The 24,718-nt window shown below is 43.6% G+C and overlaps 1 long non-coding RNA gene across 1 annotated transcript in view; it reads left to right on the top strand.

The window, feature by feature from the left end:
• Nucleotides 1-5,609: 5,609 nt before the first annotated feature.
• Nucleotides 5,610-24,718, top strand: part of LOC108523573 (uncharacterized) — a 108,673-nt gene continuing 89,564 nt past the window's right edge. Inside the window, exons 1-2 of the long non-coding RNA XR_001883846.1 lie at nucleotides 5,610-5,713; nucleotides 7,231-7,348. This is a non-coding gene — a long non-coding RNA (uncharacterized LOC108523573). The remainder of the gene's footprint in view (nucleotides 5,714-7,230; nucleotides 7,349-24,718) is intronic.

The following is a 24,718-nucleotide window of genomic DNA, read 5'->3' as shown; positions in this document are numbered from 1 at the left end:
GTCACACAGCCATCCAAACCTTTACAATAACTGACAGGTGACTCTCAAAGATTTCAGAGCCCAGTCTTTCTTGATGCCATTTCAAAAGGCATCTCAGGTACCATTTGGCATTACCTATAGGATCTGTGAGTTGGAGCCACAGTGAGGCCAGATTCTGTTGGGAATGGTAGGAAACTTGCTAGGATTATATGCAATACATACTTCTTCGCCTTTGTGTCATTACAATTTCTCACATGCTGCGGGTTTTAAAAAGCATCATTGAACTCCCTGTCTCCTCCTCCCTTCTCTATTATTCCCCAATTCACACAACATCCCCATCTGCATCTCATTTCCGTCTCTAAGCCCTAGCTTGGTGACACCAGGTCCTCAGGCACCATTGATCTGCTTTCTCTGAGACAGCATATGCTCACCGGCTCACGTGATTAAAGAAGTGGAAATGCCAGGCTCTCAGAGGCTGAGATCTGGGCTCCCAACTCCTTATCTCTGGTCAATATGTTGTTCTCATTTGTCTGCCTAATGAAGAGCTGACCTTTCTAAGTGGATGCATTTTGCTGAAATGACGACTGCCAGAGAGCTAACAACAAAGGCCGAGCTCTGAAGGCAGTTTTGGCCTTTCAGATCCCTTTGGCATATTTCAGTCAGTAGGATCCTTAGCTCAAATGTCAGTCTCTTAATGTTGGCTCCCACACCACTGGGCCTGGAGAAACTCAACAGAAAATGGGCCATATTGGTCCAACCTGCACCCTGCTCATTAGAACCAGACTTCACTTGGAGGCATCTCACACATTCAAGATGATCACAACAACTCAATATTCAGCCTTGTAGTGGCACTGGCATATTTCAAATCCACACCCACCTGGCATGAATTTATGCTGCCACTGAGTGGAGCAGATACAGGTGGCAACGTCAGGTGGCCTCCTCCATGCACACTGAACTGGGATTGTACTATCTGCCTGACCAACTCTGCCTGCCCAAAGGCAGCTACTCCAGAAATATAGGGACTTGACTCATCCCTTTGGCATAAGAGGACACTGCCCTTGATAGTGATCCTAGGAAAACAGAGTGTTCTGTAATAGCAACTGGAGTGATGACACCCTTCTCTGACACCCACCTCCCATCTCAGTCTTATCAAGCTGCAGTGAAAAGCATATTCCTGCTTTTCAACTTTGTTTCCCTTTCTGTCTCTTATTCCTTTCATTTATCATTTCTGAGCACCCACGGGGCTCCAGATTCTCTTTAATCCATTTCCATTTGACTCCCTTAGAATCCCTACAGAAAAGAGCCAAAAGGCCTGAAACAGGGAAGGGAGCAAAAGCACGTAAGGAACACTGTGAGTTTAGGTCTTTCCAGCTTGCTTGACTTCACCGTTAGTCGTGTCTCTTTTCCAAATATCAGCTTCTCATAGCTGTCACGCATCTCCCTGCTTCAGGGAGTTTTACAACGACTGACAGAAGGAACTTTATGAATCTTAAAAAATAGTCAAGTTTCTGTCTCTTCCCAGTGGGGTGCAGTGGCAAACACACCAAAGCCAAATCTTTCTATCTGCTCTAATTATCAGCCAGGATACAAGTTACCACGAAGAGAAAGGTATTAAGCCATGTATCTGAAACTCTTTGGAATTAATTGTAATCCCTTGCCTGGTGGTTTCAGCGATAGGGAATGGACACAGTGGATGTTTATTTCTGTCTATCCTTTCTCTCCCCCTCTCTCTCTTTGTAGTTTTGCATCTATAGAAGCAAAAGGAGACAACAGACAGGAAACATGGAGGGATTTGAAATAAGACCTCAGATTCCCATTCAGTTTTCATTTTTTCCCTCTCTGCTTTCATTTAAAACCCATTCTGAACCAAATACCACATACCTATTCCAACCCTGCTCTCAATTTTCCTCTTTATTGTGGATGATGCTGGTGGAAATGGCCTCGGCTATACCAAGCATAATTTAAGATTGATGTAAGGAAGGACTTTCTGACAGGGAATGCCACTAAACATTAGAATAGGTTACTCAGGGGAGTCATTTGGAAAGGGTGACCTCCCCCTCAAAAAAGTTAGGGCATCACCTCCATAGAAGACCCTGAAAGCAGGAAAGATTCTGACTTTCCAGGGTCAAGGTCAGCTGTACACGCAGCAGGGAGACAGACCTAACAACTCAGGATCCAAAAGGAAATCTATGAATATTGAGATTAAAGAAGAGAAAGGACCTCAGAGGACACCATTTAACTTTAAGCAATATCTGGTTCTTTGAAACCTGACACTGGGCTGAAATTCCAGAATTTCCAGTATACTGCTGTGTCCTGTTACACTTACTTGGATAGACAGTCAAGATGGTCCCTTGTCCAAATGTCAGCTTTCCATAGCCAGCACCACCAGCATTAGCACTGCACTGGAGGCCTTTACAAGAACCCTAGGGGGACTTCTGAAGCTCACAGACTTCCTCCTCTTTTTATTCTGGGGAGAATGAACTCACCCAAAGGGGTCCAGCCCTGTGAGGCTCAGTTTCTTCCCACTAAAGGTCGGAAGACCATTTCCACCTCTGGTCCTGGGACACTGACCTGCTGCGTCCCCCCAGGGCCGGCTTCCTGCCTCCCATCTCTCTCCATTTCCTCTAGTTTTTGTCTTGAGGCTTTACTGATTTCTCATGTTCAGCATCTCTCTTTCTAAAGGTCTAATTTCCATTTTACAGCATCATTTTCAGGACAATTTCTCTGATCAGTTTTCAAGACATGTCCTCCCCTCCCCTCGAGGTGTCACACATTTCTGAGGACAATGAATTGATTACAAGGAGACAGGAGGAGAGTGTTCAGCTTTTTGGAGACTGACCAGAATTAGCTGAGGTTTAGACTGCAGCCTCAAGAAACAGTATCTCCTGAGTTTCCCTTCATGCCCTAGCATAAGAAATAAAAATGATGGGCACATTTAACTGAGCTTTCACACAACTTAGCTTTTTTGTCAGTCTTGAATCTGGAGAAATGTAAGTAGTAGCTCACAGAAAAAAGTTTTTATCTGTGCCTTGTTATGGTGATTAACTATCCTGGGGATCATTCTGGGCTTAGCAAAGAAAGACCTTTGTCCTGGAAAACGCCTGAATCCCAGGAAATCCAGGACATCTGGTCAGTCCACAGTCTCACCTGAGGTGTTCTGACCCCACAGAGCAGCCCAGTGGCCACAGTGGTAGGGTTAAGTGAGGTCTCTGTTGGAGGCAGGCTTTTGCACATTTACTTGGGGTTCCTGTAAATTTCATCCCTTGACCAAACAATGCTTCTGTTGCCAACAGACACAACCACAGGAATCCTGGGAGTCTCCCTGGCTATGTCTGGATGTCACAAAAAATGGGAAGAACAAAATCCAGGCAGTTTCATGATGTGGTGATGATCAAACCCTGTCCCCAAAGGGTATGAAAAACAAATACCTCTTTAATTGAATTTAGTTTTCTTAACTCAGACTTTTTTTGGACTGAATTTATGCTAGCCTGTTCAGTCATCTCTTCAAGCAACCACTTATTACAAAGGGTTAAAGTTTTAGCTTGCTTACTATCATGAAAAGGGTGAGAGAAAAGGCTATTATTTAGCTAAGAAGACGTATCCATTTTTTTAAGGACAGCAGTCAGGGAGTCAAACAACCCTTCCCATCTCTTCACTATTTCACAGTATTCCCTGTCTAAAGAGCTTCCCATCCTCTCTTCAGCCTCCATAGGACATAAGCAAAACCAGATGCCTGCCCTCAGCTGAGGCCCTCAAGACAGGCACCAAAGTGTTGCTGTGGCAATAATCTCTGTGTTCCACTTACTGCAGAAAAACAGAATGTAATCATGGGTTCCTTGGACTCCAGCCTTGCCATGTAGTTCCTGCAGCTAAAGAGTCCACTGCATGGAAAATCTGGCATACAATTACCGTCCAGAGCTCTGGAAGAATGCTAGCCTTGCACAGACATTTTCTTTGCCTGGTAAGGCTGCCAAACTCCCTGACCTCATCAACATCTTAAAGGGTAGGAGTTGTTACAGTTCTCAGTCCCCTAAGAGGCTGACCAAGTGCTGAGAGGGGCTCCCAGCTTCTCTGCATTCTGAAAAACCCACTACAGAGCCCCTCCCTAGTGTGTTTCCGGTAAGAAACCAGAGAAAAAAGCCTACTGTCTGGTCCCTAGCCTTGGCTGCCCACTCTCTGAAAAGCGACTGAGTCCTTGAATCTCCTGGGATGTTCATATGAATCCCCTCGAAGCTTTAATTTGATAAGACCTCAGTGGAGACTGCTGAATGCCTGGGATTCAACAACATCATATATTATTCATTGTTGCTGTTGCCACAGACGTGCTGATTTTGCCCCTGCTGAGCAAGGCACTTCTGCCCATGGGAACTTGACGGTTAACCACACTGCATGTTCTTCAGGCAGGGCCTATCCCAGAACATTCCAAGCTGTCTGCTAGCAAGTCTGCATTAACTCCCTCAGTGCTGCATACACGGTGTCACTGAATGCTTTACCACCCGCCACGCCACCAGAGCCAGTCTTTTTAAGAATTTTGCCTGGGCTGTGTTTTTCAAAGTGCCTCTCTCTAGTGGGCATCTCTTCTTAATCATAGAAAGCAGATCTGAGTAAGTAAAACCGGGGCATCTGGCCTTTACTCAACATCAGGGCACTTAGGAGACTGGCGCCCTTTGACAAGTTTTTCCCATTTTCATTTTATCTGAATTTTACAAGTTAGTCTTCTCCAGCTTAGTTTATAAGCACCACTTTCAGAAGTCCACCAGCAGCACAGATTTTCAAGAAGAGCTATTAGCAACCACAGTGCCTTACGTTTATATCTAACATTAAAAACTTTCTAAGTACTCACACATTACCATTACGGAAGGGTGGGTGTATATTTGAAAGGAGAGAATGTGCTGCTCTATTCTCACGACTCAGAGGACGGATGAAGTTTTCCCTTCTCAGGTGAACTAAGTGGAGGCTGAATCCATTATTTTGGTAACCAAGGAAAAAGTGGGGTTAAATGCTCTCTGCCTGAGTTAACCAGACAGCTCCACCCACGAGACCTCAGTTCCCAGACTGGGGATTGAGAACAGTTCTTTTCAGAGAGATAAAGTGAAGGTAAAAGAAGAAAAGGAGCCTGCTTATAGAATTTTCAGCATTAGTTAATGAAATTGCAGGGCCCCATTATTTCAGGCGATAAATTTAAGAGGAGTGTTAGCATCTAAGTCAGGACAATTTATATTTGGTCTATGCATTTGCATAGTCACAATATGCTAATTTCCTCTTTATCTTTTTGGCAAACATTTCCTGACCCTTAGCTGGATCCCTCAGGATTCTGTATTCAGTTTTTCTCCTTGCACCAATAATCTTGTTTAAGATGGATGATAGGAATGTTTTGGGCTGAAAGTAATTTAGTCTTTGTACAGTGGAGTTCTAATCCCTCTGATGGGCACCATTTCCCCCCAGCACAAACATTAGATTTGGAACCTAAGCTGGAATGTTTTGGAAGGACAAGTAATTTAAATCTCCCTTCAAACTTACTTGGATTCACGGTTAAGAGAGTTCCTTTTCCAAATGTCAGTTTATAGTTGCTACCTCCACTATTCTCACAGCCACAGAAGGCTTTACAGAAACCGGAACAGAAGCTGCTCTTTGCAGAAGGGTCCTGGGGGTCAATATGGTCTCGATTGCTCAACTCTTCATTAAACTACAGGTTTATAAGTTATTTAATAAGTTCAGAAGGCAGCTGCTGTAGGTGGGTGCTGGGGTTCCAGAGGGCAATGAAGCCCTGATTATATATATATATATATGAGTATGTGTGTGTATGTATATATATCTTTAAAGTTTTTAAACTTTAATTTTTTAAAAAATCATTTTCTTTGTGACTAAGCTGCCATCACGGTTCCAGTAATCCATTTCTTTCTTTCTTTTTCCTTCCTAATTATCTTCCCCTGGCTGGTACTCAGATAGTTTTACTTTTTGCACTTGTTGGGGTAACTATTTCTCTGCTGTTTTTTTCATTGAAATTGCGTATCAACTCACTGGATTCTGATTTACTAGAAACTGATTGTAGAAGGGGAGCGAAGCAAGAGAGTTTTTACTGGGATGTGTTTAAAAGTGGAAATTTGAGGGCTTTCCTGTCTTTGCTGGTCTACTTCTCTATAAAGGACTATGCAAAATGAGTATATGTCCCTCAAGGAGAGCTTGCAGGACACGGTCAAGAAAGGAAAAGCTGCATGTAGTTTCACCCTGTCATACTTACTCGGGTTGATGGTCAGCCTGGTTCCTTGGCCAAATACCAGCTTCTGGGCTCCCTGAGTTACACCACAGCACAAGGCTTTACAGAAACTGCCAACGAGGGCCCACCTCTCCCCACTGAGGAAGACATCTGATCTGCCCTCCTAGCAGTCCAAGGCTGTGGCAGAGGATGGCCCGAATTTCACTAACCAGAGAAGTTTAGGACAGGGTCTCCCTGGGCTGCTCATTTTCTCCTTCACAAAGCCTCCTTTAGCAGTTGTAGACATGGTCCAGATTTTTCAGTTTCTTTGCCAATCAAATATTTAACATCTTCGTTTTTGCTCCACAGAATTTTAACTTTTTTTTTTTAAAAAAACAAAACAAAAACAAAACATTTCTTTCAGGTTTTAGCAGAGATTTCCCTAAAAACAGCTGGATTAAAGAATCTTTTAAAGTCAGAGTCTACTAGGTCTCCCGAGTAAGTTAAATCTGGCTTCCTCCTTAAAATTTCTGGTTTGAATGCAAGGGCCTGCTCATCTGGGACCTAATTTGTCGTGCTAAGACAGGAAAGGTGAAAAGGCAATGCAGAAAATCCAGGGGAAACCTGCGCCGTGAGATCTTCTTGTCCCTCCACACTTACTTGGATTTATTTTTGTGCTCATTCCCTTCCCGCAACAGGAGCATTACCAACACTTGTCACTAACAGGGAGCCATCCTCAAAATCAGTTCTAGAGACTCCTACCCACAGGAACTTCAGTGTTGAAACAGACATGGTTTCTTCCTCTGCTCAGGGAAATTTGATTGAAAAATCATTTCTAATGTTGCCAAATGGAAAGGATTAGGAGAAAATCTGTTTGCCTCTGTTCTCCTTCCTCCGCCCCCTTCATCTTCAATAGTTTTAAACTATTTATAGAAACATCCCTTTAGGGTTAGAGAAATGTGGCAAATTTCTAATCTCTTCATCCTTTTCCTTGCTATCTATTTACTGCAGTCATGTATTTACAATCTAAATTTACATTTCATTTCCATTTGCAGGAGCTTCTAATGCACTTTTCTATTACTTCCAGAACACTGTGTAAAATAATAAACTCTGCACAAATAAACCAAATCACAAGAAGCGTTCAGGTCTGGAGGCTGACATTTCTCAAGACAGGTATGGGGCAAAAAACTTATTACTCTTCCAGGCAAGACTAAGATAGGGGCAGTCCAGTCAACTGAGCAACTAGGCTTGCAGGGTGGATGTGCTATGTCTAAATAACTATCTATTGAGCCTTGCTCCTTGGGATTAATTTGGATTTTCTTTTTAATCTAGTCCCCAAATACCAGCTTCCCATCTTTTAGCTCTTAGAATCTCTCTGACGGGGAAAGCTTAAGTTAAATCTAAATCTCATGGGGTTTTTGAATCTCAACCAATATTTCATCTCAGTACACATCACAAATAGAGGAACCAAAAGAAGGATGAATATAACACCTTTGGGAGAGAATTTATAACAGTTCTTTGGGAAAGATGGAAATTACATATAAAAGTAGAATTGTGTGTGCTTTTTCTGATTATCACTTTTAGTATCTGCAGGACTCTAAATGTCCAATCCAGTTTGGAAATAGAGCAGCTGACTCACCTGCTCTTTAGACCCCTGTTAGCCGGTGCACACACAGGTTAGCCTGGAAATGCTTTTCTCTCTTATGCCGTTTTAGGCATAAGAAACTTTAGGAAGGTAGCATGGAGCTCACATAATACATGCTAGGACATTCTGATTCTAATTTTTCTAATGGGGATAACAATTTGGTCATGAAAGTAGTTTTATTTTGAGATACTCATTGAATATTTGGTATCTTTTGGGAATTATGAGCAAAAGTTAAACCCCAAACAATTGTTTGAAACGAACTTCCATTATCATAGAAAACAGAGATTCCCTCATGGAACAAAATTTCAACTACATTAAAGTTAATTGAAATTAGGTTTGTTTTGAGAATGGCAGAGCAACACTTAAAATATCCCCCTGAGTATTGCATTTGGATTAGGGAATCCTTCTCTCACACTTCCAAGCTTAGTTACCACCTTTTCAACGAGGGACACAGAAGTGAGTGGGTATCAGAAGGGGCTTCTCTGATGCAGAAAGCTCAGACAAGGCGGAGATGAAAATGTTCCATGAGGACCCAATTAGAAATGCAGCAGTTAACAGCATCCTGGGGCATGTTTTCAGAAGTTCATGGTCTTTCTGACTAATTTGAATATTTGCTTTCAATCTTACCTTTTCCCTAAATATCAGCTTGTAGTCAGTGTCAGTACCAGAAAATCTTACAAGGCTTTACCCAATTTAGCTTGGCTCCAAGGTTTTGAGTTATGGAGATTAGACAATTCTTTTCCTAATTGCACCAACATGGAAGCTTTGGGAAGACGAGTCAGCTGACACGGATGCTGACTCAGTTGTTTAATCAGCAGGCTACATCTCACTATTTCCTTTTGGATTAGGTCGCATTGCCTACCCCCAGCCATTGGTATGTATTTTAGTCTAATCTGTCGTTACGTTGTCCTTTCTAAATGCTTTCTGCCCCACACACTAAAACTTCAATTCAGATTCCATTTGTCAGACACATATCTCCAACACTAACAAAAACACACTTAAAATTCCCAACTACTTAAAGGTGTTAAAGAAACAGTCCTGAAGGGGCTGCAGTCAGGGGCTGCCCACATTGTCATTTTCTCCAGAAAGACCCATGGTGAAAGATGCTAATAACTGGGCCGGAGATTCAGTTATCTTTCACTGAATTTCTAAGGATGGTGGCTTATGTTTGGAAAAAAATAACATTCATTAAAACATACCTGGTCTAACATTCAGAGTTACTCCTTTTCCAAATGTCAGCTTATTATTGCCTCCAGTATCACACAATGACACGAGGATCTACAAAAACTCAGTTGCCCAAACTCCCCTTGATATTTACTTAAGTGCTTACTTGTCATCCAAGAATCCCCCTGATAAAACCAGCTGTTTGTAGTATGGGACTGGTGGAAGAGTTTACGGACCACCGGGGGACTTCCTTTCTCCTCACACTCATTGTCACCTTATTAGAAATGTACCAGCATCCCCTCACAGCACGCTTGCTGCGGTAAAATGGGAACAGGAACTGCCTCCCCTGTTCTACAGAGGTGGAAAATAGAGGCTCAGAGAGTTAATCAACTTCTCCTAGTACCATGGAAAATCTCACCAATTATAATAAAGAATGAAGCTTTCGAACAGTCTCCTTTCGAACAGACTCCTTAACTCAGTGCTGCACTGGCACTGTCATTCTCAGCTATTAGTTAAAATAGCACGTGAGGGCAAACAGCAGAGACCTGGGTGAAGTCAGAATACACCAGCAGTTGTTTGCATTGGAATCCATTAGTGGGACTGCTGTGGTTTGGACTTGGGTTATGAAACAGAATGGAAAATTTGGAAATCAGGGTTCCAGGGAGAAATTTGGAAGGATTAGTTATTCATACTTACATGGGTTTACTGTCAGTTTCGTTCCCTTTCCAAAGATGAGCTTTTCAGATCCGCCCTGAGTTACACCCCCACAGACTGCTTTACAAATACTGCCAAGACCCTTCCACCAGGGCCTGGGAGCCAGGGCTCCACCCACTCTCCCAGGGGAAGCATAAAATTATACAATTGTATTGCTATTCCTGAAAAGGGAGAGGACCTCTGAAACAAATGTGATTACTTTTTTACCTTACAGCCTGTTAGGTTGTTGTCTTATTAATTAAGTAATTAGTTAATCTAGCTGGTCAGTAGTTGCAGTTAATTTAAAAGCTCTCAGGCTTTGGGGCAGGCAGGCTTGAGTTTGAAACCCAGGACAAGTTTCCTAACTGCTGCACCTCAGTTTCCTCATTTGGAAAGTGGGGAAAACAATAACTGCTTGATGATGTAAGGATTAAGAATATATAACTGGGTCACAGTGGTCCTGTTGATCAACCCCTGGCTTTACTTGCTGAGAGCGCAGTTCTTTAGGGATTATTTTAGCCACTTTAGAGACTACAGCATCAGGGACATTCCCTCCAGACATAATCCCCTCACTAAAAAGTTCTTAGTTCTGGAATCTGAGTGCCAAGAATTAAATTCCAGGTTCTCTTTCTTACTTCACCAGCTTGAACAAGTTATTCACATCTCTGTGCTCCTATAGAAATATAAAATATAAATATCTCTTCTATAAAATGAGGATAATAATAGCACCTAACTCACAGACCGGGTATAAGGATTCAGTGTGATAAGAGAAAGATTGCAGCACACCAGCTAGCATATAGAAACCAATTAATAAATCATCATTATTGTTGTCCTCCCAAGAAGGCAAACACATCACCAACGTTCCTTTTTTCACAATGACCTAAAAATATGAAAGCCCCTGGGCACTTGTCTTCCTCTAACTGATAAACTAGCAGGGCGATGAGGGCTCAGAAGAGCCACCAAGCAGTTTGGTGAAGGGATTACGTGATTTTGTGAGAGGTTAGAAAAGCTGCATCCCACTGCACACGTGCACATCCATGAGCATTGTTTAGCCAGGCAGGACTTGAATGTGGCAGAGATGGGGCAAGAAGCCATATCTCGATTCATTGGCATAAAATGGATACATTCAGGCAGAGGATTCAATGCTCCCCTCCACTTACCAAGATTCACTGTGAGCTGTGTTCCTTCCCCAAAGGTCAACCTAGAGCCACTGGTTTGTTAAACACTGTGCTGAGAGGTTTTGCAAAAACCTGTGGCATCAGCTTAATGAACCCAGCTTTGCAGAGCTTCCCAAGAACTAGAATTTTTCTCCAACTACTAAGCTTCAGAGGAAGGATAAGTCATGGGATCTTTCTTTCCAGTAGCCTAGGGCTTCAGGCCTGAGAGATATGCCCAGAGATACGATTTTCACTTCAAGACACCAGAAGGCTCAACAAGCCAATTCTGTATACATATCCTACGGTCCAAAACAATCACATAGCTGATGCAATATATCATGGAATACAAACCCCACTGGGAAAGAAATTAGCTATGCAGAACTTATAGGTAGTGTTTTGTGGTCATAATCACTGTCTGAAGACAAGACTAGCATTTTCATTTTGTTTTTTTCACCCCTCTCTCAGTCTGCAGATGACTGCACCTTTCCCCTAATACCAAGTTCAATTATTGCTCCACTTTAGCTTGCTTTTTCTTTCAACAGGCGCAGAATAATTTTATCTCCCCTTGGAACTCAGGATTTCTTTTTGAGTTCATTAAGTCTTGGGTAAAGAATGTTTGGGATGCAAATGATGCTGCCGTGGCCAAGGACTGTGATTTTTTTTCTCCCTTGGGTCTGGGCTGGAGAGAACTATGAGCTGTCTTGGCTTTGCCCTGGACCTTGATATCAGGTTCAGTTGTGTGACCTTGAGCAAGTTCATAACCTCTCTGAGTTTCACTGTCTTCATTTGCAAAATTAAAGAGGTGGGTGAGGAGATCTTTAATTACTTTCTGAGCTGAGAGTCTTTGATTTGATTATTTGGATCTAATTTATCCAGAAATGCTGTGCAAATGTCCCTGCCCTCCCCACTCACCACCAGGGCATCTAATCTTCTTATTTCCTAAACAAAATAAAACAAACAAGCAAACAAAAGAAAAATAGTTCTCTACTTATTACACAGAGAAATAGAGTTTTCCAAGCCTACTATCTGATTTAACATTTGATCTTTTTAGAAGTTTGAAGTCAGAATTTTGCAATCAAATCCTCAGGGAGAAGTGTTCTTTCTTTGGAACTTCCAGATAATTCAAAAACCAAACCAAATAACCTGACACCTTTGGTTTAAATATAGCACTTACTAAGCTTCACTCTCACTTGCGTCCTGTTCCAAACGTAAATTTCCTGTTTCCTTCCTTCCCACAGGAGCTGCTGCCTTTACATAAACTACAGACTCTTGCTTACCCATAGGAAAGGTGGTTTGATCTTTACAGCCTTTTCCCACTGGATAAGAGAATTCATTATCTGGCCAAGTGTTTCAGCCCTCTGATTGACAGGTGTTAGGTATAGAGGGGTTCCGCTAAAGTTACCTCTGGAGTCGAGGTACTCACCCAGGCTCACAGTTAACTCAATCCCCTTCCCAAAGTTGAACATCTCAGTGTTCTTCACACAGTACCCAGGCCCTTTACCAAAAGCCCTGTTAGTGCTGTGCTGCAACTTCCTCCTCTCAGACCCTGGTTGTATCTCTAGCGTGATTAGGGGTGCAAGGGGGGACAGCATCGTGAACAGTCATCTGGGCTTGCACCTCTCTTACTCATACAGCACAGGATTCAGGCCGTGAGGACAGCAGGACCAATCATGTCAGGATGGTCCAAGGTTCTCTGGCTACACAAGGAACTCATGTCCTGAAAACCTAGCAGGCTGTCTTTTGTTGTCCACCCTGCTCTACAGATTTGTAAGAAGATAATGGCCTGCTGGTTTACAGCTGGTTCTGACCTAGGGCAGGAAAGGAGACCCTGGTGGGCCACCAGGGTTGCCAGGCTCTCTTTTTCATCACTGGAAAGACAAAAAGTACCACTTCTTTGTTGACTGCTGGGAGCCTAATTGCAGAAACATATAATTCTTAAAATACTTTTCCCCTGTAGATTTTACAGATCAGCTTAAGAAAATACATAATTGGTGAGATAAACCTGCCCTACAAAATAATAAAATACATGCTAAAGCCAATCATAAAATAATATTTTGATTGCCTGGTGTTTTAGGTTACCCATGCCATTGTGCACATTTTCTTCTGAAGCTAAGCTGCTTACCCAGGGCCACTGTGGTTAACCATGTCCCGGTCCCAGAGGTAAATCTGTTGTCATTTTTCATCCCATCTCTGGCCCATTGACAACCCCCCAACTCCCTTAAGGCAACGACAATGTTTCCTCAGAAACTGACTCAGATGATCCGTGGGAAAAACTGTAGGCGCTTAATAAATATTTGTTTAAATTGAATTGTATTAAACATTTATCTTTTGTTCCTATTTGTTAAGGCACATTAGAATCTCCCACTGATAATTTGCAGATAGAAAAAAAAAATTCTGTCAAATATTACTTGCTGAGTTTCATGATTCCTCTAGTGTTGGCTCCAAATGTCAGTTTCCTATTAAGCCGGTACCCACAGGAGTGAGCACCTTTACAAAAACCAGAGGCGTCAGCATGGTTGTTGAAAGGGATGTGGCATCAACTTTGTTGACAGAGACACCCCTCTGTTCCCCACAGGGGCCCCATTTTGCCTGGGAGAGGGCTGCCTTCCTTCTGTCTTTCAGAGCAGAGATAGGAGAGAGCAGAGTGGATTTCGGGGATGAAGATAATAAATACGATAACAAAATGTTATCACACTAGACAGAACCTTCTTCTTCTTCTTCTTCTTTTTTTTTTTGGCCAAATTGATGGTGTCCCAAAAGCTGTTTTCAGCACGTTTCTCTCTTCCAGATGTAATAATAACTGGATTTCAAGTTGGCATATGGGCTTGGACCTCCAGGCTCTGATGAGTCACACATAGTAAACTAGGAAATTATGCTACCCCCTAATGAAGAAGCATGTTTTCCCTTTTCCTCTTGCTGGGCAATGAGGAGTTCAAGCAACATGCACAGGGGGATATAAACTAATAACTCTTGGGTCAGCTCTATAATTTACACATTAGCATCCTAGAATGTGAGACTTGGAAGGAAATATAGCAACTGCCTGGGCCAATGCCCTCATTTTAAAGATGAAAATGCTGAAGCTCGGAGGGGTAAATTTGCTCAAGGTCACATAGATAGGTAGAGGCAGAGCTGGGACTAGAATTCAGGATGCCTGAGTTCCACTCCTGCCTTGTGTGACTCCCTTTATGTGACTCAGGAGAACAAGGATCTTCTCCGGGTGGTCTCTGTCCTCAGGGGCTCTGCTAGCTGGTTCAGGGTATGATTATTCCTGCTATTTATACAAGGATAAGTCCATATATGAATAAGTCACACTGGGGAGGTGTTTGGCCTTGACACATTGTTTATGATTTTAGAGAGAATTATAGGTATTTAAAAATTTTATTTCTTAGGCTTCAGGCAACAGCAATTGGTAGCAGGGGAAATGGTCCATGAGATCCCAGGGAAGCCATGGAAAAGACAGAAATGGAAAAATTTGCCCTTTACCAAAAGGACAATCCAATGGAGAATTGGCTCTGATTATTCTTTCTCTGCAGGACTCATTTCAGGGAATGACATCGAGAGCAGGAACGGGAAATACAAAATGGTGTGGGGTTGCCTCCTGCTCCTGTGGTAGATATTGCTAACAGACACATCACTCTCTTCCTCTGCATATAGATGTGGCCTCAGAATCCTTCTTACCAGCATGCTCCAGACAGTCTCTACCAATTATTACCTCTTGATAACGGAGATATAATCTGTTTGCCCTCCATGCCCTGGGGAATAATAGGAGAAAAGACCCTGCAGATGGCTTTAGAAATCTGGTTTGCAAGAGTCAGGTCAGGTCCCACACAGCCCCATCATAAAAAGTATCACTGACCTGGTTGGAACAAGACCGTTCTTGCCACAAGCTGCTCCAGAGGTGGCAACAGCAACACCACGGAGTGTCCCTTCTTCCTCACAGTTTTCCTTCAAACGTTGGCTTTGTGGAGGGCATTGGGTAAAAAATCATTGTAGGGTTCTTCACACTTGTTCTTGCCCATTGGGCCCTCAGCAAGGTCTTTCCCCAAAGCAGAGGCCCTGAGTCCCCATGGCGCTGTCCCATCCTGGGGGTGGACGTTGTCTGCGGGACCTTGTCCCTCCCTGGTGTGCTTCCTGCAATTCATCAGGCCAGGTCTGTCCCAGGGATTTCGGATGGAATGTGGTACAGGAAGAAAGTGATGCAGAAATCCTTTCTCTAGCCCACTCACCCTATTTCCATACGTTCAGATGTTTCTAGGCTTTTCCTTTTTAATCACGTTTCTATTCTTTCCCAAGAAAGAGATGCACTTGTCTGTATCCATCCAAATAAATTTCCCTACGTCCTCTACTGTTGCATTAGGCTTTCTGTAGACAAGAGTATGTCCATTTGTCCTCTTAGGGTGCTAGCTCATATCCTTAAAGACAGTCCTCTGTGGGTGACTGGTGGAGGATAGTCCCTTTGGGCTGACAGAGAAGCAGCTACCAGTCTCAGAGTTGAAAAGGGAATGGAGACAGAAGCAGTAGCTTTGACTTGAATTGTGAGCAAAGAATGTTTTCCTTCCCTGACCTATTTTCTGTCAACCTCCAGTATGACCTATTTATGGAGATGGGATAATTAGTAGCAGCAGAGGGCGCTACAAGGTCAAAAACAAAGCTGCCCACCTCAAAGGAAACAGAGAGAAAAGTCCCTCTTCTGAGTGACATGACTGATCAAGATCCAAGCTGTGGGACAAGGGTGACGTTGTTCGCCAAATCTCTTGGCTCCCACCTGGTCTCAGGGCCCTTCTTGAGCAGCAGTTTTGGGCTAATGAAAGGCAGCCCTGCTTCGCTGATGGGCAGGTGGGGCCTACAGGGTGAGTGGGGCCTGCAGAACCCTCAGCACCTTGGGGAGAGGCGCAGGCTGCAGACGCCAATAGGTTTAAGGAAGATGGAGTGGAGAAACTTAGGGGCAATACGTCCTTACTGGGCCACTAAATCTTGAGACTCTCTCCTATTCTACAGTGGCGGGGTCACTTGATCATGTATTGTGGCCTCTCATGAACAAGCCTGTTGCAACGTTTGGAAGACGTAAGACCAAGGGGCTGGAAGGCTCACTTCTCATGCTCCTAATGCTCTTACGGACTTGGGGGAGAGCACAGCTGGCTCATGTCTCAGAGGATCATAGGTCTCAGGGGATCACAGAGCTGTAGGACATGCTTGCAGCACTGACAGCAAATTAAAGACGTCAGTCTTTTTCTTTTTTTAACCATTGATTGATACAACATATCAATAATCTTTTGCTAGATTTTGCAACTTTAAAATTTAGATTTACTCAGCATCTTTTCCCTGAACAGCACTGATGAGCGTAACACTCTTAAGAACTCTATTCATATGTCTATTTAATAAAAATGGCAACATTTAAATTAAATATGTAACAGCAATACCTGACATTCATAGATTATTTATCTGCTGGGTGTATTGCATGTGTGACCTCCCTAAATTTTCCGATAGTCCTGTGAGAAAAGCTATTACTATCTCCATTTTGCAGATGGAGCAGTTGAGACTTGGAGAGTCAGGGCATGCTTAAGGTCACACAGCCAGTAAAAGCTGGTGCTGATATGAACCCAAGCAGCTGGCTCCAGGATCCCACTCTTAGCCATTATACTGCACTGCTGTGCTAAGTGCCTGCCCTTCCTTTGGGGAAGGATGCCTTTCAAGGAATATTGCAAGGACACCAGGGCAGGAGAGTCATGACTATGCTACCCCAAGCAGGGCTCAGGTTATGTCTCAACCTTCTGTGTGAAGCAATATAGGAAAGGATGTGTCCCTCTGTGTGAAGGTCCATTAAACCCACTTCTCTGTGCTTGGGTATGGTCAGCTGTAGCTGAGGTTGGGCAGTTAGAAGAGGAAGAGGAATTTAACTTGAAGACGGTTATGGTCTAGATCAGGAAGGGAACAGTCAGCTCTCATATAAATATCAAGCCCAGACAACATCTTTAGAGCAGGGACAGACACTAATAGACTGTGGGTGGGGAGTGAGCAGAATCCTTGGGCTTGGAAGAACCGGAAGCTCTGAAATGGACTTCCGCCAGCAGGGAGCTGGGTCTCGTGGACTGGACCCCTGCCGGCAGGTGGCAGTGCGGGCATGGGCAGTCAATGCACCGGTAAGGCAGCCCCTGGGCCCTGAATCTCCCTCTTCCACATCCAGGGGCTCTGAAGATGCTCATGGTGGGACTCTGGCCTGCCTGGTGCTTACTTTTGGTATTCTGCATGCCTAGCATCGCCAGATAAAACACAGGATGCCCAGTGGAATTTGAATTTCAGATAGACAATGAATACTTTTTTAGTATAAATGTGTTCCAAATATGGCATGTCCCAACTACCCATATTACTGAAATTTTTGTTGTTGTTTATTTGAAATGCACATTTAACTGGGTGACTTGTATTTTTATTTGCTGAATGGTGAGTTTTAAGTGAAGAAATTGTATTTTTTTTTTTTTTTTTTACGCAGATATTTACTGATTGTCTGTGATGTGGTCAACACAAGCCTAGAGGCTGGAGACATATCAGTGAAAAGATAAACTCCCTGCCCTCATATAGTTTGTATTATCATATGTGTGTGTGTATGTAGGGGAGAGGTGAGATGGAAGAGACATAAAATAAACATGCATGAATCTGATGATTTCAGATACTGATGTGAGGGAAAATAAGACCAGAGATGTAATTGAGGTTGGTGACGGGTGGGATGGGTGACTAATTTAGTTGGAGCTGAGAACTGTTAAAAATTGGGGACAGAGTTTCAGGCAGCTAGAAAAGAAGACATAGAAGGGATGAGAAGGAGGGCCACTGCAGCTGAAGGGAAGAAAGAGAAGGAGCAGATGTGGGGTGAGGCTGGGGAGGAAGCAAGGGCCAGATCATTTGCAGATGTTACAGGCCTGGGAAGGAGGTCCAGCTGTCATCATCTGATGTACATTTTATGAAGAACTGGAGAATGGATTGTCCAGGGACAAGAGCAGAAGCAAGGGGACCAGTTAGTGCATTGTTGAAGCAGTCCCTGTAAGAGATGATGGTGTTTATAGAAGGTGGTGGCAGTGGAGATGGAAGAAGTAGGTAGACTGGAGATATATTTTCATGGTAGAACTGACAGTTCTTACTGAAGAATTGGATGTAGGGAAAAAGGGAAATGAAGGACCTTCTAGAAATACTCTTAGAAACACTCCTGCATTTTGGAGAGTGAGTTAGTCCGTGTTCTGTTTTTTACAGCAGAGCTTCCGAACTGTTATCATATTCATGGCTTACGTGGAAAATCGTGTTTGTAGGGCTTCTGGCTGTGAGGGGCTGGCTCAGGGGCTCCACTCACCCCAGGTACACGGGCACTCTGAACCCTATCTCAGCAAGCTTGTAACCCACTCATGACAGTTCACCCACCAGGAAGCTCTGTTCAGGATTTTCCAGCTGGAGCCAAGTGTGTGCTGCAGTGGGCCCAGTGAGAGATAGAAAGTCAAGCTGGTGAAGTGCAAGAAGCACTTAGGATCAGGACACTCCCTCAAGCATCTGAAATCAAAGATTTCTGGAATTCAGGTCTAGGACAGATTTTAGAAAGGATCTTGTCCAATCCCCTTTCCTCCCTCTTCACACAGAGAAGTAAGGGAGTTGTCCAAGGTACTCTTTCATTTATTCCATTTATTGAATAGAACAAAGTGTGTGGAGCTGTGCTAGATGCTATAAGACAGTGTCACTCAAAGTACGACATGTGATTAATGGACTAGTACACCAGTCTGTGACGAGAGGATACAGAAATGGAGAGTGAACTACTTTTGCAGCAGTTGGATGTTCAAGAACGCCATCATTAGACTTGTAGTTTTCTTTCCTCCCTCACTTCCTCTCTCCCTCCCTTCCTTTCTTTTTCTTTTCTTTTCTTTTTTTTTTTAAAGTAATCAATTTTCATTGCCATATGTATTAGTTCAAGATAGACTGGGGCCAAAATCATAACAGCAATAGCAGTTTCCTCAGCTGAGCCCATTTGTCTCTAGTAGTCATGGCTGAATCAGTCACATGACCACCAGGGCTGCCAGTCTCCTCTTCCTCCTGTCTTCTTTCGTTAGAACCGTCAGATAGTCTCTGAGATCTTAGGAACCCTGTTTTGTTGTATATCCTCTGCCCTGGTATGAAGAAAAGATGATTCTTACTGTGGGCTTTAGCTTTTTGTTTTTCTGTAAGTAGATTCATTTGTTTACATTCCACTTGTTCCATAACCCCATTTCTCCTTCTCTGACTCTTGAAGGCTTTTTCTCTTGCACTCTTGGTTTTTGGTTATTTTCTGCCTTTCGCTTTATTTCTGAGTCCTTCTCTTGCCTCTGCTCATTGAGTTATTCTGGGCTAGGCATGGCCTGTACTCAGTGTCTGGGGGGTGCAGAATTCACTATTTCCTCATTTGTCTTTTTCACAGACAGGGGCATGCTGTGTGACAAAGTAACTCAGAGTTCCCCGGACCAGACGGTGGCGAGTGGCAGTGAGGTGGTACTGCTCTGCACTTACGACAGTACATATTCAAATCCATATTTATTCTGGTACCGCATAAGGCCAGATTATAATTTTCAGTTTGTCTTTTATGGGATTAAAAGCAGATCTCAAGGTGCATATTTTACTCAAGGACGGTTTTCTGTGAAGCACCTTCTGACCCAGAAAGCCTTTCACTTGGTGATCTCTCCAGTGAGGACTGAAGACAGTGCCACTTACTACTGTGCCATGAGCACGATGCTGCAGGTGCCCAGGAAGTCTTAACACAAACTCCTGGGGCATGGCACAGCAGAGCTGCCTCTCAGGGTAGGTCATGTCTGACACTTGGCATCCTTCTCTTAGCCATCTTGTGTTCCAGCCTGGCCTTTAGAAGTGACCTAAAGTGTCTTCTGAGAAATAAATGGCCTGGTCAGATCCAGGGAAGCACCCTGGCTTCAGAGAAGCAGAACATCTGCCCACTTCTGATTCAGTGGGCCCTTGCCACCTGAATGACTCCTGGCAGGCAAGGGAGAACTGCATGTTTAGGGAGCATTGTCTTTGTGTCCCCAGTGCCCTGGTCAGCCCTGATACAGAATGGGGCTTGACAAGCCTGTGCTGCATTGCCTGTGAGGGTTTCAGAATGCAGGTTCAGGTGCAGGTGAGGGACCCATCGAGGTGAGGCCACCAGCAGTGTCTTTATTTTAGTCACCACCATCATTTATCCATTATTATGAATTGGTCTGTTTTCATTTAAATTAGGGCCAGATGTGGTGGCTCATGCCTATAATCCCAACACTGTGGGAGGCTGAGGCAGGCAGATCAATTGAGGCCAGGAGTTCAAGACCAGCTTGGCCAACATGGCGAAGCCCTGTCTCTACTAAAAATACAAGAATTAGCCAGGTGTGGTGGCTTGCGCCTGTAGTCCCAGCTACTCGGGAGGCTGAGGCACAATAATCGCTTGAACCTGGGAGGCAGAGGTTGCAGTGAGCCGAGGTGGTGCCACTGCATTCCAACCTGGGTGACAGATTCTGAGATTCTGTCTCAAAAAAAAAAAAAAATTAAGTTAGACACAAAGTTATTTACTTAAAAGACTTTTCCCCAATTTTCTTTTTTTTTTTTTTTTTGCATCTTTTATATCCAGCCACCTTCTCTTTGATGTTCTTTGACACCTCTATTTTACTTATTTTATTTGGAGAACATTTTTTTTTTTTTTTCCACTGAAGAGCACTGAGGCTCTCCTGGAAAGTTGTGACTTCCAGAATTCCAGCTGCCAAGTCCCTGAGTTTGGAGCTCAGTGGCGTCTCCAGCAGAGAAAATTTCCTCTGGGGCAAACTGACTATGTGATGTTGAGATAGATACACACTCTCAGTCCCTGGGAATCAGTCCCTCCTTCCTCTTCTCTTGAATTATCTGCCTTAACAGAACTATTAGAGTTATTAGATGTAATCTTAGAAATGGAAGAGGCCTTACACATTATTTTATAGAAACTACACTGCAGTCCAGAGACGTGGTGGACATTCTCAAAGTCGTATATCTGGCTAATGACGGGCCCAGAAATGCAGCGTTACACTTCCAGGACTCTCTCCTGCAACTGCACTCTAGGTGGCTCTATCAGTGAGTGGTTTGGGCAGCAGTTTATGTACTCTTCAGAAACGCTGGACAAGAGTAGCCACTATATTGGGCAATGGAAAGAACAGGGAATGAGGGAGCCAAAGGCCTTGGGCATATGGCTTGGCTTTCTGGGGCTTCTGTTCTAATGCCTGCTGAGTGTGTTGCATGTCCATCTCACAGTTCATATATCATGGCCCCAGATCAGAAGGCAGCCGTAATTCCTCCTGGCTCTTGCCTTAAATCTTCTCTGGAGGCTCCTTTTGGTTTGAGAAATTCATGGTCCTGTGATATGCCAGGTTTTTTTGTTTGTTTGTTTGTTTTTTTTTGTTTTTTTCCTGGCATAGTGGGCTAGAGGGTGGCTCATTTATATGCTGAATATGGGACAATCCTGAAGTTCATTCTAGCTGATACTCACATTGACATCTTGTCCTTATTTGGGGATGCAATGTGCTCTTACAGTAGGAACTTCGTACTGAAAATCTTGAGACCTTTGTTCTACTCCCAGCAATATCCCTGCCTCACTGAATGACTCTGGACAAGGTACATACTTTTTTGAGGAGAGGGCATTTTTTTAATCTGAAAAATGAGAATATGATCTTTTTTTCCCTAATAACTTCAGAAGAAACACCCTAATATTACACAAGGTAACTTGTGAAATGTTTTGGAAATCAGCATTCTTTAAACATACAAGGTGTAGTACACATGATGGGGGAGTTTGCAGTCGGTCATGGCAAGGGGAGTTGTTGGTGACAGTCACTCTTTCACTTGTTACCTCATAAACCCCCACTTGACACTCCACATAGGTGCTGAGGAACCACAATAATGGGTTGCCAGGGCCCTGAGCCCTGCTCCTGGAAAAAGCTGTGGCCTTCCTGAGGTGGGAGTAGGAGAGGTCATTGGCCACACTGCAGGTGCTGCTGTTGTTCTTGCTGTAACAGCGGCATCAGCAGACGCAGCAGGAAACCCGTGGCTGGGTCTCCAAGGCAGGGCCTCTGTAGGCTTGGGGCTCAGGAAACTGTGGTGTGATGCATAAGTTCGGTTTGGCTTTTGGCTGACTAATAGTGAGCTCACAGAGCTGCCTTTCCCCCTGTGGTGATCTGCAAAGAGTAAAGCCAGAGGCAAGGTGCACACAATGCAGTTTAATAAATGCAACAGAGGCAGGGGCTGAGAAGAAAGGCAGAAAACCATCAATACCAAAGTACCAGGCCAGAGAATCAGTGTGCAATGGTTTCAATCACAGATTGGCAGGCAAAAGACAGTAAAAATGTTGTTTTTGTAGAGAAAGATAGGGGTCTCATTTCTGTTCCTCCCTTCAAAAACACTTTCACAGAGAGTTGCTTGAAAGCAGACTTATGTTTTCTTTGTACTCTCAGTACAGTGCCTGGAACTCAGAGCGAGCTAATTTATGCATGTTAAATCAATTAATAGAAAGCAGTGCCTTTCCTCTGTATTTTACTCTGATTTTTGCTAATAGTCTGGAGAGTATTTAGATGAGATTTTGGAAACCCTATTGCCTGCTCATAAAGTATTAGCGAATTCAAATGTAATCTCATTTGTAAAGTACTAGGAGATGCAGAAAGTGCTAAAACTTTGCCCCCCTCCATGCCATGCAGAATCTCTAGTGAGGCTCCTGAAGTGAACATAGAGAATGGGACAAGCTGTGAGGACAGTAGGAAGAAGATGATGCTGGTTTGTAGCAAATCTAGTGCTCAGTTGAGCAGAGTCTTCCATGTTTAGATAAAAGGGCACCTGCTCTTCTTCTCCCAGGACCTATTTTCCTCATGAGGAAGAAGCTGTGAACCTTTTGGTTCTCACTTTCTACTTCAAAAGGTAAAGAAAGTCAAAAGAACAAAACATCATTTTCAAAGTGTATCAGTTGTAGGAGTAAAAAAACGTGTCCTATATCTTTTTATATCCTTCTAACCCTATAAAAACAGCATATAAAGCAGTTAGGACATAAACCCCCCTTCCCCAGGACTTTTATCTTCTCACCAAGCTGGAGGATGAGCTGGGTTTGTTGTCTTCGAAGAAAAATTGGTTGGGCTAGCAACCATTTTAACAAGGCTATGACAGGTCAACTTGAATCATCAAGAAGTCAGAAGCCAAGGAGATGCATTTTTGTAAGCCTTTGGTTTCTTCAGGAGTGTAGCTTCCTCATGCCAGTCAGCCTGCAAGTGAAGAAAGTTGTTATAGAATAGACTGCCAGTGCTAGAAGGAATCGTAGGGGTCACGTAGTCTGGTGGTGGCCAGTACTTGCTATGCTATGCCATTGCAGACATCACTAATCTATTGTGGCTCATTTTCCATCTACACATGGCAATGGCTTAGCTAGTTCAGCTATCAGTGTTGGCATAAGTCATGAAACTCTTTTGTTCTCCTTTGGTTATTATTATTTTTTAACTTATTTGTTTTACAGATGCAAAAACCCAGGCCCAGAGAGATGAAGCAACTTGGCTAAGGTAACATGTAAGTTAATGTCAAAATCAAGATAAAACTCAGATCTTCTGACTCAGCGTAGCACTCTTTTTATCCAGCCACACTACCTGTGTCCCTGGGACTGTTAGTAAAATTACAGGTGAGCTGGACACCCATTTGGAGATGACTGGGTGTGTTTACTGTCTGGGTCAGGTCAGTCAAGTGCTCTAAGTCTAGGGTTGTTCTTAGAACAGGAGCTGGGGTTGATGAACATTTGTGAGTATTGCAGAAGGAGTGACGGGGAGGAGCCTCACACGCAAACCCAGGCCCTGGTTTCAATTTCGTGTACGAGACTATCTGAGAATGGAATGCAAGTAACAGGCAAATAATTGACATCTCAGACCTAATTGTGTATGCATCCTGAGTAGGTAATAGTGAGCTGTTCACTACTAATGCTGTGTGTAGGTTCATCCCAAAGACAGGCTGATCCACCCATAGACAGGCTGGTCCTATGATTGAGGAGTGTGAGCTGGCATTCCCTTTATCAGGACAAAGATAGGTTCTGCTTCCTCTGGAGGATATTCTTCAGGCAAAGCTTTACTTGTGGCCTTGCAAATAACCCATGGCCTCTTGGTCAATGAACAAAATAGCCGTTAAAGAAGATGAATTCTCTTTATTTATCTTCTGTTTTCTCCCTGGGGTGAAGGTGAGGGTTATTGTCTGGTATATTAGAAAAACAGTACATTATACTACCTAATGGGTTTCAGTCTGACTTAAAATAAAAGGATAACAGGAGATGGGGTGCTGTTTTGCTGAGTAGCTGAGATAGCCTACCTTATTCATTCTAAATATGTCTCTATTTTCCTTTTCCAATGCTTCTTGGTTTCTTACCATTTCTAAATCCCCTTTCCCCATGTACAGGACAGTGTGGGTAGAGACAGGAATAAGAAGCGGCTAATTCTTACCTTACAAGAAAAGTAACTTGGCGGTCAAGAGAAAATTGATGGCAACACTCTTTGCAAACAGCATTCGTAGTCCCAGCACTGTGAGAGACATCATGTTCACCTTCTCGGCATGAACTATGGTTGAACAAGAGTGAAGAGGGTGGCTTCAGGGAGAGATTAAATTCCCTTCCAGAAATTGGGCCTGCAACACTGATATCAGCCTACCCCAAGTCTGCCTAATTCTTTCTGGCCTGCAAGCCCAGCATGGTGCCAGATAGCCCTCAGAGACCTTAGGCTGCTGCTGACACCCAGCCAGGCAAGCTTGGGAAACCCATGCCGACAGCCAGGCAAGCTCTGTTGGGAGAGTCAGAGGCTCCGCAGAACCAACTGGGCTCAGCATGGTTTGTGTTTTCCTTTGAAATCTGATACTTTTTGGCCC

This window comes from Rhinopithecus bieti, unplaced genomic scaffold (assembly GCF_001698545.2).
Source record: "Rhinopithecus bieti isolate Rb0 unplaced genomic scaffold, ASM169854v2 scaffold_74680, whole genome shotgun sequence".
NCBI classification, from domain to species: domain Eukaryota; kingdom Metazoa; phylum Chordata; class Mammalia; order Primates; family Cercopithecidae; genus Rhinopithecus; species Rhinopithecus bieti.
Note: the sequence above shows the minus strand (reverse complement) of the source record. Positions and strands in the feature narration are given on the sequence as shown.